At 44.3% G+C, this 14,957-nt stretch overlaps 1 long non-coding RNA gene across 1 annotated transcript; it reads right to left on the bottom strand.

Annotated features, from left to right (window-relative positions):
- Positions 1–11,715: 11,715 nt before the first annotated feature.
- Positions 11,716–14,939, bottom strand: LOC117075183. Its single transcript, XR_004433874.1, has 2 exons — positions 13,611–14,939; positions 11,716–13,291 (listed from the first exon to the last, which is right to left on the bottom strand). It is a non-coding gene; the product is annotated as an uncharacterized LOC117075183 (long non-coding RNA).
- Between the last annotated feature and the right edge of the window lie 18 nt (positions 14,940–14,957).

The raw sequence follows: 14,957 nt of genomic DNA, 5'->3' as shown, positions 1-14,957 counted from the left end.
TTGGCAACAACTTTTAGACACTTTACCACCCTAGACCCAGAGGGGCCACAAGGCCTTCTTATTCTCAATATGCATTTTATTACCCAGTCTGCTCCCAAGATTAGAAAAAGCTCCAAAAATTAGATCCTGACCCTCAAACCCCACAACAGCATTTAATTAACCTCGCCTTAGGCCGGGCGCGGTGGCTCAAGCCTGTAATCCCAGCACTTTGGGAGGCCGAGACGGGTGGATCACGAGGTCAGGAGATCGAGACCATCCTGGCGAACACTGTGAAACCCCGTCTCTACTAAAAAAATACAAAAAAAAAAAACCTAGCCGGGCGAGGTGGCGGGCGTCTGTAGTCCCAGCTACTCGGGAGGCTGAGGCAGGAGAATGGCGTAAACCCGGGAGGCGGAGCTTGCAGTGAGCTGAGATCCGGCCACTGCACTCCAGCCCCGGCGACAGAGCAAGACTCCGTCTCAAAAAAAAAAAAAAAAAAAAAAAAAACCCCGCCTTCAAAGTGTATAATAATAGAGAAGAGGCATATATATATATATATGTATATATACACCTACATACACACACACACACACACACACACATATCTTTTAATTGAATGTATTTGGGCATGTAGTGTGGAGTAGTGGATCCAATTTTATTTCATCCAAAAAGAGGGCCAGTGTTTGTAGCACCACTTATTGAGAGAAACTGCCTGATATAGTTTGGCTCTGGGTCCGCACCCAAATGTAATCCCCAGCATTGGAAGTGGAGCCTGGTAGGAGGTGATTGGATCATGGGGGTGGTTTCTAATGGTTTATCATCATCCCCCTAGCACAGTCTCGTGATAGGATTCTCAGGATAAGTGGTTGTTTAAAAGTGTGTAACACCTCCCCCTGTGCCCTCTCTCTCCTGCTCCACCATGTGGAGTCCTGCCTGCTTCCCCTTCACCTTCTGCCATGATTGAAAGTTTCCTGAGGTCCCCCTAGTCATGTTTCCTGTACAGCCTGTGGAATTAAACCTCTTTTCTTGATAAATTTCTTTATAAATTAGAGCAGTGTGAGATCAGGCTAATGCATTACCTTTAACCTGTTGATATGAACTTCTACCTCATTAAATTTTTTTTTTTAACTGGGCCGGGCACAGTGGCTCACACCTGTAATCCCAGCACTTTGGGAGGCTGAGGTGGGCAGATCACAAGGTCAGGAGTTCAAGACCAGCATGACCAACATGGTGAAACCCCGTCTCTACTAAAAATACAAAAATTAGCTGGGCGTGGTTGCACGCACCTATAATCCCAGCTACTCGGGTGGCTGAGGCAGGAAAATTGCTTGAACCCGGGAGGCGGAGGTTGCAGTGAGCCAGTACCGCACCACTGTACTCCAGCCTGGGTGACACAGCGAGACTGCATCTCAAAAAAATTTTTTTTAATCATTATGGATACATAATAGTTGTACTCTTAAAGTTTTTAAAATTTTGTTACTCCTAATTTTATGACATTAAACTTTTGAATTATTATGGACACATACTTGTATCCACCTTTTTTTTTTTTTAAGACAGAGTCTCGCTCTGTCGCCCAGGCTGGAGTGCAGTGGCCCGATCTCAGCTCACTGCAAGCTCCGCCTCCCGGGTTTACGCCATTCTCCTGCCTCAACCTCCCGAGTAGCTGGGACTACAGGTGCCCACCACCTCGCTTGGCTAGTTTTTTGTATTTTTTTTAGTAGAGACGGGGTTTCACCATGTTAGCCAGGATGGTCTCGATCTCCTGACCTCGTGATCCACCCGTCTCGGTCTCCCAAAGTGCTGGGATTACAGGCTTGAGCCATCGCACCCGGCCATTCACCTTTTTTGAAAAACAATAATTCCTATATATACCTGTATCAGTTTCTAAATCCTTCTGTGCCATTCGTAGATTTACTCATGCCAATGTTATTATATTCCTTTGATTCTAATGGTTTTATCTCAAATTTTAATATTTAGTTGTAAAAATGTAAGGGTAGCCAATGTTTGTTGACTATTACTGTTGTGGGATCTTTGAGGTGTCAATTATCTTCCCCTGGAAAACTCCTGTTGCCTGTGGTACTTTTGCCCAAGCTGAAGAAGAACAGGAGCTTTATTTAGTGTTAGAGCAGCTCAAAGGAGCTGGGCACAGTGGGTCACGCCTGTAATCCCTGCACTTTGGGAGGCCGAGGTGTGTGGATCACCTGAGGATGGTAGTTCAAGATCAGCCTGACCAACATGGAGAAACCCCATCTCTACTAAAAATACAAAATTGGCCAGGTGTGGTGGCACATGCCTCTCATCCCAGCTACTTGGGAGGCTGAGGCAGGAGAATCGCTTGAACCCAGGAGGCAGAGGTTGTAGTGAGCTGAGATTGTGCCATTGCACTCCAGGATGGGCAACAAGAGCGAAACTCTGTCTCAAGAAAGAAAAAAAAAAAAAAAACGAACAGCTCACAGGAGACCCACAGTGAGTAGCTCCCCTCTGTGGGCAGGCAGGTTGTTCGTCGAGTGTTCAGTTCTCAGCAGAGAGGAGGCGCTGGAGAGGGTAGCTCTTCTCAGGCAAGTTGTTCGGTGGTCTCTGCAGGTCTCTGAGGGTCTCAGCAGAGACACTAGCCTCCTGTCTTCTGCTAGTGGCACTGTCTGCTCAGCTCTAGCTGAGCCAGGGGGACTTTGTGAGCCTCAGAGGGCAGGAAGTGCATGCCAATTTGCCCATGGGTGGCCATGGGCAGGCCTGGAAAAGGCACCAGTTATCACTCCAGTTCGTGGGACTGGCGGCCCGGCCACCAGCCTTCAGGTCTTCCCTGGCCAGAAGGAGAAACCTTACCAGGGACCTACCCCTTTCCCCCGGGACTCTCTCATGTCTGTCCCGCTGTTCATGATGAGCCGGCTTGGCCTGACTTTGCTCCAAGATAGGAGGAGGCGTGGACAGCAGGGAGAAGCCAGGCAGCTGGGGCAGGCATTAAACATTAGCAAGGCACAGTGACGCACATCTATAGTTCCAGTTACTCAGGAGGCTGAGGTAGGAGGATTCCCTGAGCCCAGCAGGCTGAAGCTGCAGTGAACAGTGATCACACTGAGGTAGGAGGCAGAATTTTACTCCAGAGGTGGGGCTCAGACCTGGACAAAATTGAGGACTAGCTAAAACAGGGATGGGGCAGAAGCAGCTTTCCATAAGAAACACCCACCATGAGCCATGTCAGTTTACCATTATCACGGCAACACCCAGGAGTTACCACCCCTTTCCATGGCAACGACCCGATGACCAAAGTTACCACCCTTTTCCTAGAAATTTCTGCATAAAGTGACCCTTAATCTACATGTAATTAAAAGTAGGTATAAATAGGCCGGGCGCAGTGGCTCAAGCCTGTAATCCCAGCACTTTGGGAGGCCGAGACGGGCAGATCACGAGGTCAGGAGATCGAGACCATCCTGGCTAACATGGTGAAACCCTGTCTCTAATAAAAAATACAAAAAACTAGCCGGGCGAGGTGGCGGGCGCCTGTAGTCCCAGCTACTCGGGAGGCTGAGACAGGAGAATGGTGGGAACCCGGGAGGCGGAGCTTGCAGTGAGCTGAGATCCGGCCACTGCACTCCAGCCTGGGCAACAGAGCAAGACTCTGTCTAAAAAAAAAAAAAAAAAAAAAGTAGGTATAAATATGACTGCAAAACTGCCCTGAGCTGCTACTCTCAACACACTGCCTATGAGGTTCCCCATAAGAGCAGTCACAAAGCTGTAACACCACCAGAGCTGTAACACTGCTTCTTTGATAAAGCCTCTTTCTTCTATCATCAGCTCACCCTGAATTATTTCCCGGCCAAAGCCAAAAACCCTCATGACCTAAGTCCCAATTTGAAGCTTGCCTCTCCTACAGCAGCATGACTGCACTCCAGCCTGGGTGAAGGAGCGAGACCCTGGCTCAAAAAAGTATACTTTATCAAACAGATGTATATTAGAGGTAAGTTAAGATAGAACAGTTTCTTAATTCCAAAAAAAACAAAACATTTGAGCAAAGAACAATCTTTTGAATAAAAGTCATAAAAACAGACCAGACACGGTGGCTCATGCCTGTAATCCCAGCACTTTGGGAGGCCAAGGCAGATGGATCACCTGAGGTCAGGAGTTCAAGACCAGCCTGACCAACATGATGAAACCCCATCTCTACAAAAAATACAAAAATTAGTTAGGCACAATGGTGGGTGTCTGTAATCCCAGCTACTTGGGAGGCTGAGGTAGGAGAATTGCTTGAACCTGGAAGGCAGAGGTTGCAGTGAGCTGAGATCATGGCATTGTACTCCAGCCTCGGCAATAGCACATGACTCCGTCTCAAAAAAATAAAAAAGAAAAAAGAAGGCCAGGCTTGGTGGCTCACACCTGTAATCCCAGCACTTTGGGAGGCCAAGGCAGGAGGATCAACTGAGGTTGGGAGTTCAAGACCAAACTGGCCAACATGGTGAAACCCCACCTCTACCAATAATACAAAACTTAGCCAAGCGTCATAGTGCACACCTGTAATCCTAGCTACTCGGGAGGCTGAGGCAGGAGAATCACTTGAACCCAGGAAGCAAAGATTGCAGTGAGCCAAGATCTTGCCATTGCACTCCAGCCTGGGTGACAGAGCGAGACTCTGTCTCAAAAATAAATAAATAAAATAAAATAAAAAGAATTTGCATTTGGGGAAGTTTGTCAAAGATGTTAAAAGGCTCAAAACATTTGATTAAAATAACAGGTCACTTGTTAGTAATCTATGTAAATACAGTAATAATCAAAAGTCATTAACAGGAATATAGAGAGTTACTGGGAAAAAATGAATTCTTTTAAAGCCCAGTTTTTTGTTGTTTCTTTTTATTTATTTTGGGGTAGATGGGGGACAGCATCTCACTCAGTTGCCCAGGCTGGAGTGCAGCAGCACAAAAGCTCACTGCAGCCTTGATCTCCCAGGCCTAAGTGATCTTCCCACCTCAGCCTCCTGAGTAGTTGAGACTACAGGCACACGTTACCACACCCAGCTAATTGTGTGTGTGTGTGTGTGTTTGGTAGAGATGGGCTTTCATCATGTTGCCCAGGCTGGTATCGAACTCCTGAACTCAAGCGATCCTCCCACCTTGGCCTCTCAAACTGCTGGGATTCAGGCATGAAACACCATGCCCAACCAGATTTGTGTGTGTGTGTGTGTTTTAAGTGATAAAAAACTTAATAAGGCCGGGCGCGGTGGCTCAAGCCTGTAATCCCAGCACTTTGGGAGGCCGAGACGGGCGGATCACGAGGTCAGGAGATCGAAACCATCCTGGCTAATACGGTGAAACCCTGTCTCTAATTAAAAATACAAAAAAAACTAGCCGGGCGACGAGGCGGGCGCCTGTAGTCCCAGCTACTGGGGAGGCTGAGGCAGGAGAATGGCGTAAACCCGGGAGGTGGAGCTTGCAGTGAGCTGAGATCCGGCCACTGCACTCCAGCCTGGGTGGCAGAGCAAGACTCCGTCAAAAAAAAAAAAAAAAAAAAAAAAAACTTAATAAAGGCAACACAGGAGATTATCTCGATAATTTCGTGTAAAACCTTTCTTAGACCAGCTACCAAAAAGGCAAAGAAAAACCTTCTACAGTGTGATTATTTCTCCTTATGTGAAGCTCATTTAGATAACCTGGAAGTTGGCCAGGCACGGTGGCTCATGCCTGTAATCCCAGCACTTGGGTGGCAGAGGTGGGTGGATCACTTGAGGTCAGGAGTTTGAGACAAGCCTGGCCAACATCGTGAAACCCCTTCTCTACTAAAAATACAAAAATTAGCCGCAGTTGGTGGCATGCACTTGTAAACCCAGCTACTCAGGAGGCTGAGGCAGGAGAATCACTTGAACCCAGGAGCCAGAGGTTGCAGTGAGCTGAGATTGTGCCACTGAACTCCAGCCTGGGTGAGAGAGTGAGAATCCATCTCAAAAAATAAAATAAAAATAAAAATAACCTGGAAGTTGAACCAGATGAAAAGCGTGCTTGAATTTAGTTAGCAATATGTCCCAGGTTATGCGTGTAACAATTTAGATACATCAAGAAAAGCCAAGAATACAGAATCAAGTTATACAGAAGAAATACATTGCTTTTCTAGGCCTTCATGATAAATATTTCAGTGTCAGGCCATAATAACTGATTTAGAACCAAAGAAAAAACTTACAGGAGCAGACAAAAAAGTTGGAGACAGTCACCATCCCAGGCCTTCTCAATGTGAAAAAAAAGAAGGCAATGATGTATGACCTGCAAATGTCATACATTGAGATGCAAGAAAAGTTGATCCTCTGAGATATCAATGAGAAATCTGAAAACCAAAACTCTACCTCAACAAATTGGCTGGTTCTGTTTATGGTGGCTCATTCCTGTAATCTCAGCACTTCGGAAGGCTGAGGCAGGAGAATAACTTAAGGCCAGGAGTTTGAGACCAGCCTGGGCAACATAGCAAGATGCCATCTGTATTAGTCTGTTCTCGCATTGCTATAAAGAAATAACTAACAGTGGGTAATTTATAAAGAAAAAAGGTTTAATCGGCACACAGTTCTGCAGGCTGGACAGGAAGCAGGTTGCTGGCATGAGCGTGGCTTCTGGGGAGGCCTCAGGAAACTTACAATCGTAGCAGAAGGCTGAGGAGCAGGCATGTCACATGGCCAAAGCAGGAGCAGGAGAGAGGCGGAGGTGCTACACACCTTTAAATGACCAAATCGAGTGACAAGAACTCACTATCTATCAGTACTGAGGCAGGTAGTGCTAAATGACCCATGAGAAATCTGCCCCCCATGATCAAGTCACCTCCCACCAGCCCCTACCTCTAACATTGGGAATTACAGTTGAACATGAGATTTGGGTAGGGACACACATCCAAACCATATCATCATCTCTACAAATTTTTTTAACTGGGTGAAATTCCACCTCGATAAATAAAATTACGGTTTTAAATGACGAGGATAGTATTTAAAACCTGAAAACTACAGAAATTAAATCAATCTCGGAAAAAATGTGGCAGAAATAGAAATTAGAGCTTAGAAGATGGCTGCTAACAGATTTTAGAACAAACGAAACGTCTTGCAAATTTATTAAGCACAGATAAACATGTCCAAAAAAAGTTTGTTTTCAACATAGAGGACCAGACTCTGGTCCTGTATCAGTGCACCCAACACCACCGTTTTTTTTTTTTTTTTTTTTTTTTTTTTGAGACGGAGTCTCACTCTGTGGCCCAAGCTGGAGTGCAGTGGCCGGATCTCAGCTCACTGCAAGCTCCGCCTCCCGGGTTCACGCCATTCTCCTGCTCAGCCTCCCGAGTAGCTGAGTGCTGGGATTACAGAACACCACTGTTTAATTTTTAGGGAAATATAAAAAAAAAAAACCTATGTACAATTTCTTTTCAATCCTAGCCAACACAATCATACATTAAACTGTCCATAAGGCCTATCTTTCATAAATCCTATTCAAATTGTTTAGACACTTAACCATTTTCTTAAACTTTCAGTCTTAGTCTTACAGCTTTCTTTTTATATTGGTACAACCAATCATTTTATGTTAGGACAAAAATTTACCACATAAGAATCTTGTACAAGGCCGGGCGCGGTGGCTCAAGCCTGTAATCCCAGCACTTTGGGAGGCCGAGACGGGTGGATCACGAGGTCAGGAGATCGAGACCATCCTGGCTAACACCGTGAAACCCCGTCTCTACTAAAAAATACAAAAAACTAGCCGGGCGTGGTGGCGGGCACCTGTAGTCCCAGCTACTCAGGAGGCTGAGGCAGGAGAATGGCGTAAACCCGGGAGGCAGAGCTTGCAGTGAGCTGAGATCCGGCCACTGCACTCCAGCCTGGGCGATAGAGCAAGACTCTGTCTCAAAAAAAAAAAAAAAAAAAAAAAAAGAATCTTGTACAAAAATTGCTTTTTCCTAAATTTGTATTTTGAGTAATAGACCAAAATATATCTAGTCTTTTTAGACATTTTAAGAAGCCAGCTGGGTGCGGTGGCTCATGCCTGTAATCCCAGCACATTGGGAGGCAAAGACAGGTGGATCACTTGAGGTCAGCAACTCAAGACCGGCCTGGCCAACATACTGAAACCCCATCTCTACTAATAATACAAAAATTAGCCTGTCGTGGTTGCGGGCACCTGTAATCCCAACTACTTGGGCGGCTGAGGCAGAATTGCTTAAACCTGGGAGGTGGAGGTTGCAGTGAGCCGAGACTATGCCATTGCACTCCAGCTGGGTGACGAGTGAAACTCCGTCTCAAAAAAAAAAGTTGTTTTTTTTTTTTTTGTAGAGAAAGAAATTTTAAGAAGCCAAGAATGAACTTATATTTATTCAGTAATTTGTTTGCTTTATATCTTATTTGGATATGAGTATTATTTAAGATTTTAAATTACATGAAGTTTATTTATAAACAATCCATTTCCAGTTACCTACTTTAATTTTTAATAATTATACCTAGATTACTTATTAAAATTAAGATTTGACACAGCTAGTCATTGTTTTAAATTATTTTTTACTAACCAATTTTTTTTTTTTTTGGGGGGGCGGACAGAGTCTCGCTCTGTCGCCCAGGCTGGAGTGCAGTGGCCAGATCTCAGCTCACTGCAAGCTCCGCCTCCCGGGTTTTACGCCATTCTCCTGCCTCAGCCTCCTCAGTAGCTGGAACTCCAGGTACCTGCCACCATGCCCAGCTAATTTTTGTATTTTTAGTAGAGACGGGATTTCACCATACTGGCCAGGCTTGTCTTGAACTCCTGACCTTGTGATCTGCCTGCCTCAGCCTCCCAAAGTGCTGGGATAACAGGCATGAGCCACAGCACCCAGCCGTCTGGCTAATTTTTTTACGGTATACAGGATAATAATTTACGGTAGACAGGATTTCACCATGTTGGCCAGGTTGGTCTCTAACTCCCATTCTCAGGTGATCCACCCACCTTGGCCTCCCAAAGTACTGGGATTACAGGCATAAGCCACCGTGCCTGGCCTGTTTTATATATCTAATTTAAAAAACATCAACAAGGATAACAATGTGACACAAAATGGAAAATGAACAGGAATTACTGAAATGTTCTTTTTTTTTTTTTTTGAGACAGAGTCTCGCTCTGTCGCCCAGGATGGAGTGCAATGGCCAGATCTCAGCTCACTGCAAACTCCGCCCCCCGGGTTTACACCATTCTCCTGCCTCAGCCTCCCAAGTAGCTGGGACTACAGGCGCCCGCCACCTCGCCCGGCTAGTTTTTTTGTTTTTTGTTTTGAGACGGAGTCTGGCTCTGTCGCCCAGGCTGGAGTGCAGTGGCCGGATCTCAGCTCACTGCAAGCTCCGCCTCCCAGGTTCACGCCATTCTCCTGCCTCCACCTCCCAAGTAGCTGGGACCACAGGCGCCTGCCTCGTCGCCCGGCTAGTTTTTTGTATTCTTTAGTAGAGACGGGGTTTCACCGTATTAGCCAGGATGGTCTCGATCTCCTGACCTTGTGATCCGCCCCATCTCGGCCTCCCAAAGTGCTGGGATTACAGGCTTGAGCCACCGCGCCCGGCCTGAAATGAACTTTCTACCAAATGGATAAAAATTCAACAATAATCAGGGGGAAAAAACACAAAATTGACCCAAGTAACTTTTCTTTTATTACAATTTTTATTATGATAAAAACACATAAAATTTACCCTTTCACATACTTTGTGTGTACCGAACATTATTAACTATATGCATATTTTTATACAACAAATCTCAAAAAGCTTTTCCATCTTGCATGGCTGACACTCAGTACCCATCGAACAACTCATTTTCTCCTCCACCAGCTTGTGGCAAATACCGCAGTACTTTGTTGCTTCTGAGTTTGACATTAGATACCCCATGTAAGTGGAATTGGGTGGTATTTGTCCTTTTGCAACTGGTTTCACTTAACATAATGTCCTCAAGTCATATCCATGTTGTAGCATATGGCAGAATTTTGTTAAGGCTAAATGATATTGCATTGTATGTATTTTGTTTACCAATTCATCTGTCAATGGACATTTACTTTGCTTCCACCTCTTGGCTCTTCTGAATAATGCTGCAATGAACACAGGTAGGCATTCACACATTGAGATGCTTTCTTCAGTTCCTTTGGACATGTACCTAGAAGTGGATTGCTGCTGACCAAGTAAGTTTTAAACCTAGTGCTTTTATATTATGCCCTGAGCTAAAGATAAGAGCTGTGAATAAAAACTGAATTCTGGTTAGCAGATTTTTAAAAACAGTGGTGTGAGTTATCAATTCTGAGAGTAGCTTATATTTTAATCTAGGATTGAGCAAGTGCTATTTTTTGCAAGTGATGAAAGATAGCTACAGAGAAGGGAATTTGGAAGGCAAGAAATAACCCAGTAGTGTTGCGGTAGAATTAAAAGTGTTGGCATGTGGTCACATTTTTAATATAGAAATACAGTTATCAATGTGTGTGGATATGTATAGATAATTATCTATGTTTCCCACATCCTCCAGACAGGACCTAAAAGCCAGGGCACTATTACCTAGGAACACCACCCCACACAGAGACTGCAGCTTCTAAATAGTATTCTCCATTAAAAGAAACTAGATTTTTCTGATTCTAGGGTGGAGACAAACGTACCATGAACAGACTGTTGCCCAGAAAATAATTATATACCCACGAAATTAGGAGAATACATTTTTAGATTCAGAAGATAGCTTGATGGGGATCCTACTTATTGAATCTGGAAAAATATCTGCATCAAATTTACAGTAGCTAACTATACCCCATAGAGTAAGAATTTATGATACATGTTCCTACAAGTAAATGGGAAAATAAATGAATAAAGACAACTCTTCCTTACAAAATTCCAGTTAAGAAATGTAGAAGAAACTATGGAATTAGAAAATCACTTTTTGGGCTGGGTGCAGTGGCTCACACCTGTAATCCTGGCACTTTGGGAGGCTGAGGCAGGACTGCTTGAGCCCAAGAGTTTGAGACCTGTCTGGGCAACGTAGTGAGACCTTGGCTCTACAAGTAAAAAAATTAACTGGGTGTGTTAGCATGTGCCTGTGGTCCCAGGTACTCAGGAGATGGAGATGGGAGGATCACTTGAGCCCAGGAGGTCAAGGCTGTAGGGAGCCATGATTGTGCCCCTGTACTCCACACCCTAAGCAACAGAGCAAGACCCCGTTGCAAACCAACAAAAAGAAGAAAAAAAGAAAAAAAAGAAAACCACCATTTGGAAACCACTACAGCAATAACTAGACATACCGCATGCTACTTCGCTTCATCACTTTACAGATATTTTTCACAAGTAGAAGTCCTGTGGCAATGTCATGTTGAATAAATCTGTAATACCATTTTTTCCAACAGCATGTGCTCACTTTTGTCTCTCACATCCTGGTAATTCTGACAATATTTCAAACATTTTCCTTATTATTATACTTATCGTGGTGCTCTGTGATTTTTTTTGTTGTTGTTTATTTTTTTTTGAGACGGAGTCTCACTCTGCCGCCTGGGCTGGAGTGTGATGGTGCAGTCTCAGCTCACTCTAACCTCCATCTCCCGGATTCAAGCGATTCTCCTGCCTCAGCCTCCCAAATAGCCAGGACTACGGGTGCCTGCCACCATGCCTGGCTAATTTTTTGTATTTTTAGTAGAGACGGGGTTTCACCATGTTGGCCAGGCTGATCTCAAACTCCTTACCTCATGACTTACCTGCCTCAGCCTCCCAAAGTGCTGGGATTACAAGTGTGAGCCACCATGCCTGGCTGCTCTGTGATCTTTGATGTTCCTATTGTAGTTGTTTTGTGGTACCACAAACCACAACCTTGGAAGACAGCAAACTTAATGCTATGCTCTCACTCCTCCAACTGGCCACTCCCCCCCCTTCCCAGGCCTCCTAATTCCCTGAGGCACAACAATATTGAAATTAGGCCAATTAATTACCCAACAATGGCCTTTAACTGTTCAAGTGAAAAAAGGAGTTGTACATTTCTCACTTTAGATCAAAAGCTGGAAATGATTAACCTTAGTGAAAAAGTCATGTCAAAAGCCAAGATAAAGGCCAGGTGCAGGGGCTCACACCTGTAATCCCACCGTGTTGGGAGGCAGATAGGGGAGCATCACTTGAGGTTTTAAGTTCAAGATCAGCCTGGTCAACAGTAAAGTCCTGCCTCTTTAAAAAAAATAAAAACAAAAAATGAGCTGGCCATGGTGGTGCACACCTGCGGTCTTAGCTACTCAGAAGACAGGAAGATCACTTGAACCCATGAGTCTGAGGCTGCAATGGGCTATAACTGTACTACACTCCAGCCTGGACAAAAGCGAGACTATGTCTCTAAAAACAAAAACAAAAACAAACAAAAAAAAAACACTGGAATAGGCCAAAATCTAGGCCTCCAGTGCCAGTTAGCCAAGTTGTGAATGCAAAGTTCTTGAAGGAAACTAAAAGTGCTACTCCAGTAAAAACACAGATAATAAGAAAGGAAAACAGCCTCACCACTAATATGGAATAAGTTTTAGTGGTCTGGATAGATCAGACCAGCCACAACATTCCCTTAAATCAAAACCTAATCCAGAGCAAGGCCCTAACTCTAATTCTATGAAGGCTGAGAGGTGAATTAACTGCAGAAGAAATGCTGGAAACTGGCAAAGATCAGTTTGTGAGGTTTAACAAGTTATTTCTATAACAAAAGTACAAAGTGAAGTAGCAATTGCTGATGTGGAAGCTGCAGCAAGCATTTCCAGAATATCTAGATAACTGGCAGAGGTAGCTCTACTAGAATTTTAACAGAGACAAAACAGCCTTACTTCGGGAGATGCTGTCTAGGACTTTCATAGCTCTAGGTAAGCCATATCTGACTTCAAAGGACGGGCTGACACTTTACTTTGTAGAGACAGGGTCATGCTCCATTGTGCTGGTTGGTCTTGAACTCTTGACCTCAAGTGATCCTCCAACCTGAGCCTCCCAAAGCACTGGAATTCCAGGTATAAGCCACTTTTCCCAGCCTGGGCTGGCTTTCTTGTTAAGAGGCCAATGCAGCTGATGACTTTAAAAGAATGCTAATATTCAATTACCATTCTAAAAATCCAAGAGCCAGTTAAGAATTATGCTACATCTAATCTCCTTGTGGTATCTATTTACATCTATTTACAGCACGGTTTACTGAATATTTTAAGCCCACTGTAAAACATACTATTCAGAGATTCCTTTCAAAATATTACCACTGACAATGCACCTAGTAACCAAGAGCTCTTATGGAGGTATAGACAAGATTAACGTTTTCATGTCTGCTAACTGCAGCCCATGGATTAAGGAATAGTTCTGACTTTCAAGTCTTATTTAAGAAATACACTTCGTGGCCGGGCGCGGTGGCTCAAGCCTGTCATCCCAGCACTTTGGGAGGCCGAGACGGGCGGATCACGAGGTCAGGAGATCGAGACCATCCTGGCTAACACGGTGAAACCCTGTCTCTACTAAAAATACAAAAAACTAGCCGGGCGACGTGGCGGGCGCCTGTAGTCCCAGCTACCCGGGAGGCTGAGGCAGGAGAATGGCGTGAACCCGGGAGGCGGAGCTTGCAGTGAGCTGAGATCCGGCCACTGCACTCCAGCCTGGGCGGCAGAGCGAGACTCCGTCTCAAAAAAAAAAAAAAAAAAAAAAAGAAATACACTTCGTAAGGCTAGAGCTGCCACTAATAATGCTTCTTCTGACGGGATCTGGATAAATTAAATTGCAGACCTTGCAAAAAGGGTTCACCATTCTAGATGCCATTAACAACATTTATGATTCATGGAAGGAGGCCAAAATATCAACATTAAGGCAGGTGTGGTGGTGTGTGCCTGGAGTCTTGGTTACTCAGGAGGCACAGGCAGGAGGATTGCTTGAGGCCAGGAGTTCAAGGCTACCGTGTGCTCTCATCGTGCTGGTGAACACCCACTTGTACTCCAGCACAAACAACACAGCAAGACCTTGTCTCTAAAAAAAAAAAAAAAAACCAACATTAACCAGAGTTTGGAAGAAGTTGATTCCAACCTTCAGAGGTGACTCTGAAGGGTTCAAGTCTTCAGTGGAAAAAGTAACTATGGATGTGATGGAAAAAAGAGAACTAGAATTAGAAATGGAGCCTCAAGATTTGACAGAATTGTTTCAATCTCGTGAAAAAACTTCAACAGATGAGAGGTTGCTTTGTATAGATGAGCAAAGAAAGTGGTTTCCTGAAATGAAATCTACTCCTGGTTAAGATGCTGTGAACACTGTTGAAATGACAACAGACTTAGAATATTATATCAACTTAGTTGATCAAGCAGTGGTGAAGTTTGAGAGATTGAGTCCAATTCTAAAAGAAGTTTCACTATGCATAAAATGTTATCAAACAGCATCGCAGGCTACAGAGAAGTTTTTCATGTAATGAAGAGTCAATCAATGCAGCAATCTTCACTGCTGTCTTATTTTAAGAAACTGCCACAGCCACCCTGACCAACAGCCATCAACACTGAGGCAAGACCTACTACAAGCAAAAAGATTACAACTCGCCAAAATCTCACATGATCATTAGCACTTTTTGGCAATAAAGTATTTTAAAGTAAGGTACTTTACTTAGACGTAACACAACTGCACACAAGAGACTACCATATGATGTAAACCTAACTTACATGCACTGGGAAACCAAAACATTTGTATGATTCGTTATTGTGATACTTGCTTTATAGTGGTAGTCTGGAACCAAACTCGCAATATCTGCAGGGCATGCCTGTATCTTATATCAATATGGTTTCTCTCCATTGCAACATCTTACATACTTAGAAAGGCCTAAGGAAATAATGAGGGCTTTCTGTGTTTCCTATATTGTATGGCCCCAGGGTGAGTTCTCAAATGTTGGATTGTGACCACAATCCAATCGCTTGAGAAGAATGTGTATTAACAACAACTGGAAAAAAAAAAGGCCGGGTGCAGTGGTTCATGCCTGTAACCCCAGCACTTTGGGAGCTCAAGGTGGGTGGATCACCTGAAGTCAGGA

Source organism: Trachypithecus francoisi, unplaced genomic scaffold (assembly GCF_009764315.1).
Source record: "Trachypithecus francoisi isolate TF-2019V2 unplaced genomic scaffold, Tfra_2.0 Lachesis_group5, whole genome shotgun sequence".
NCBI lineage: Eukaryota > Metazoa > Chordata > Mammalia > Primates > Cercopithecidae > Trachypithecus > Trachypithecus francoisi.
The sequence above is the reverse complement of the archived record's forward strand: the minus strand, read 5'-3'. Positions and strand labels throughout refer to the sequence as shown.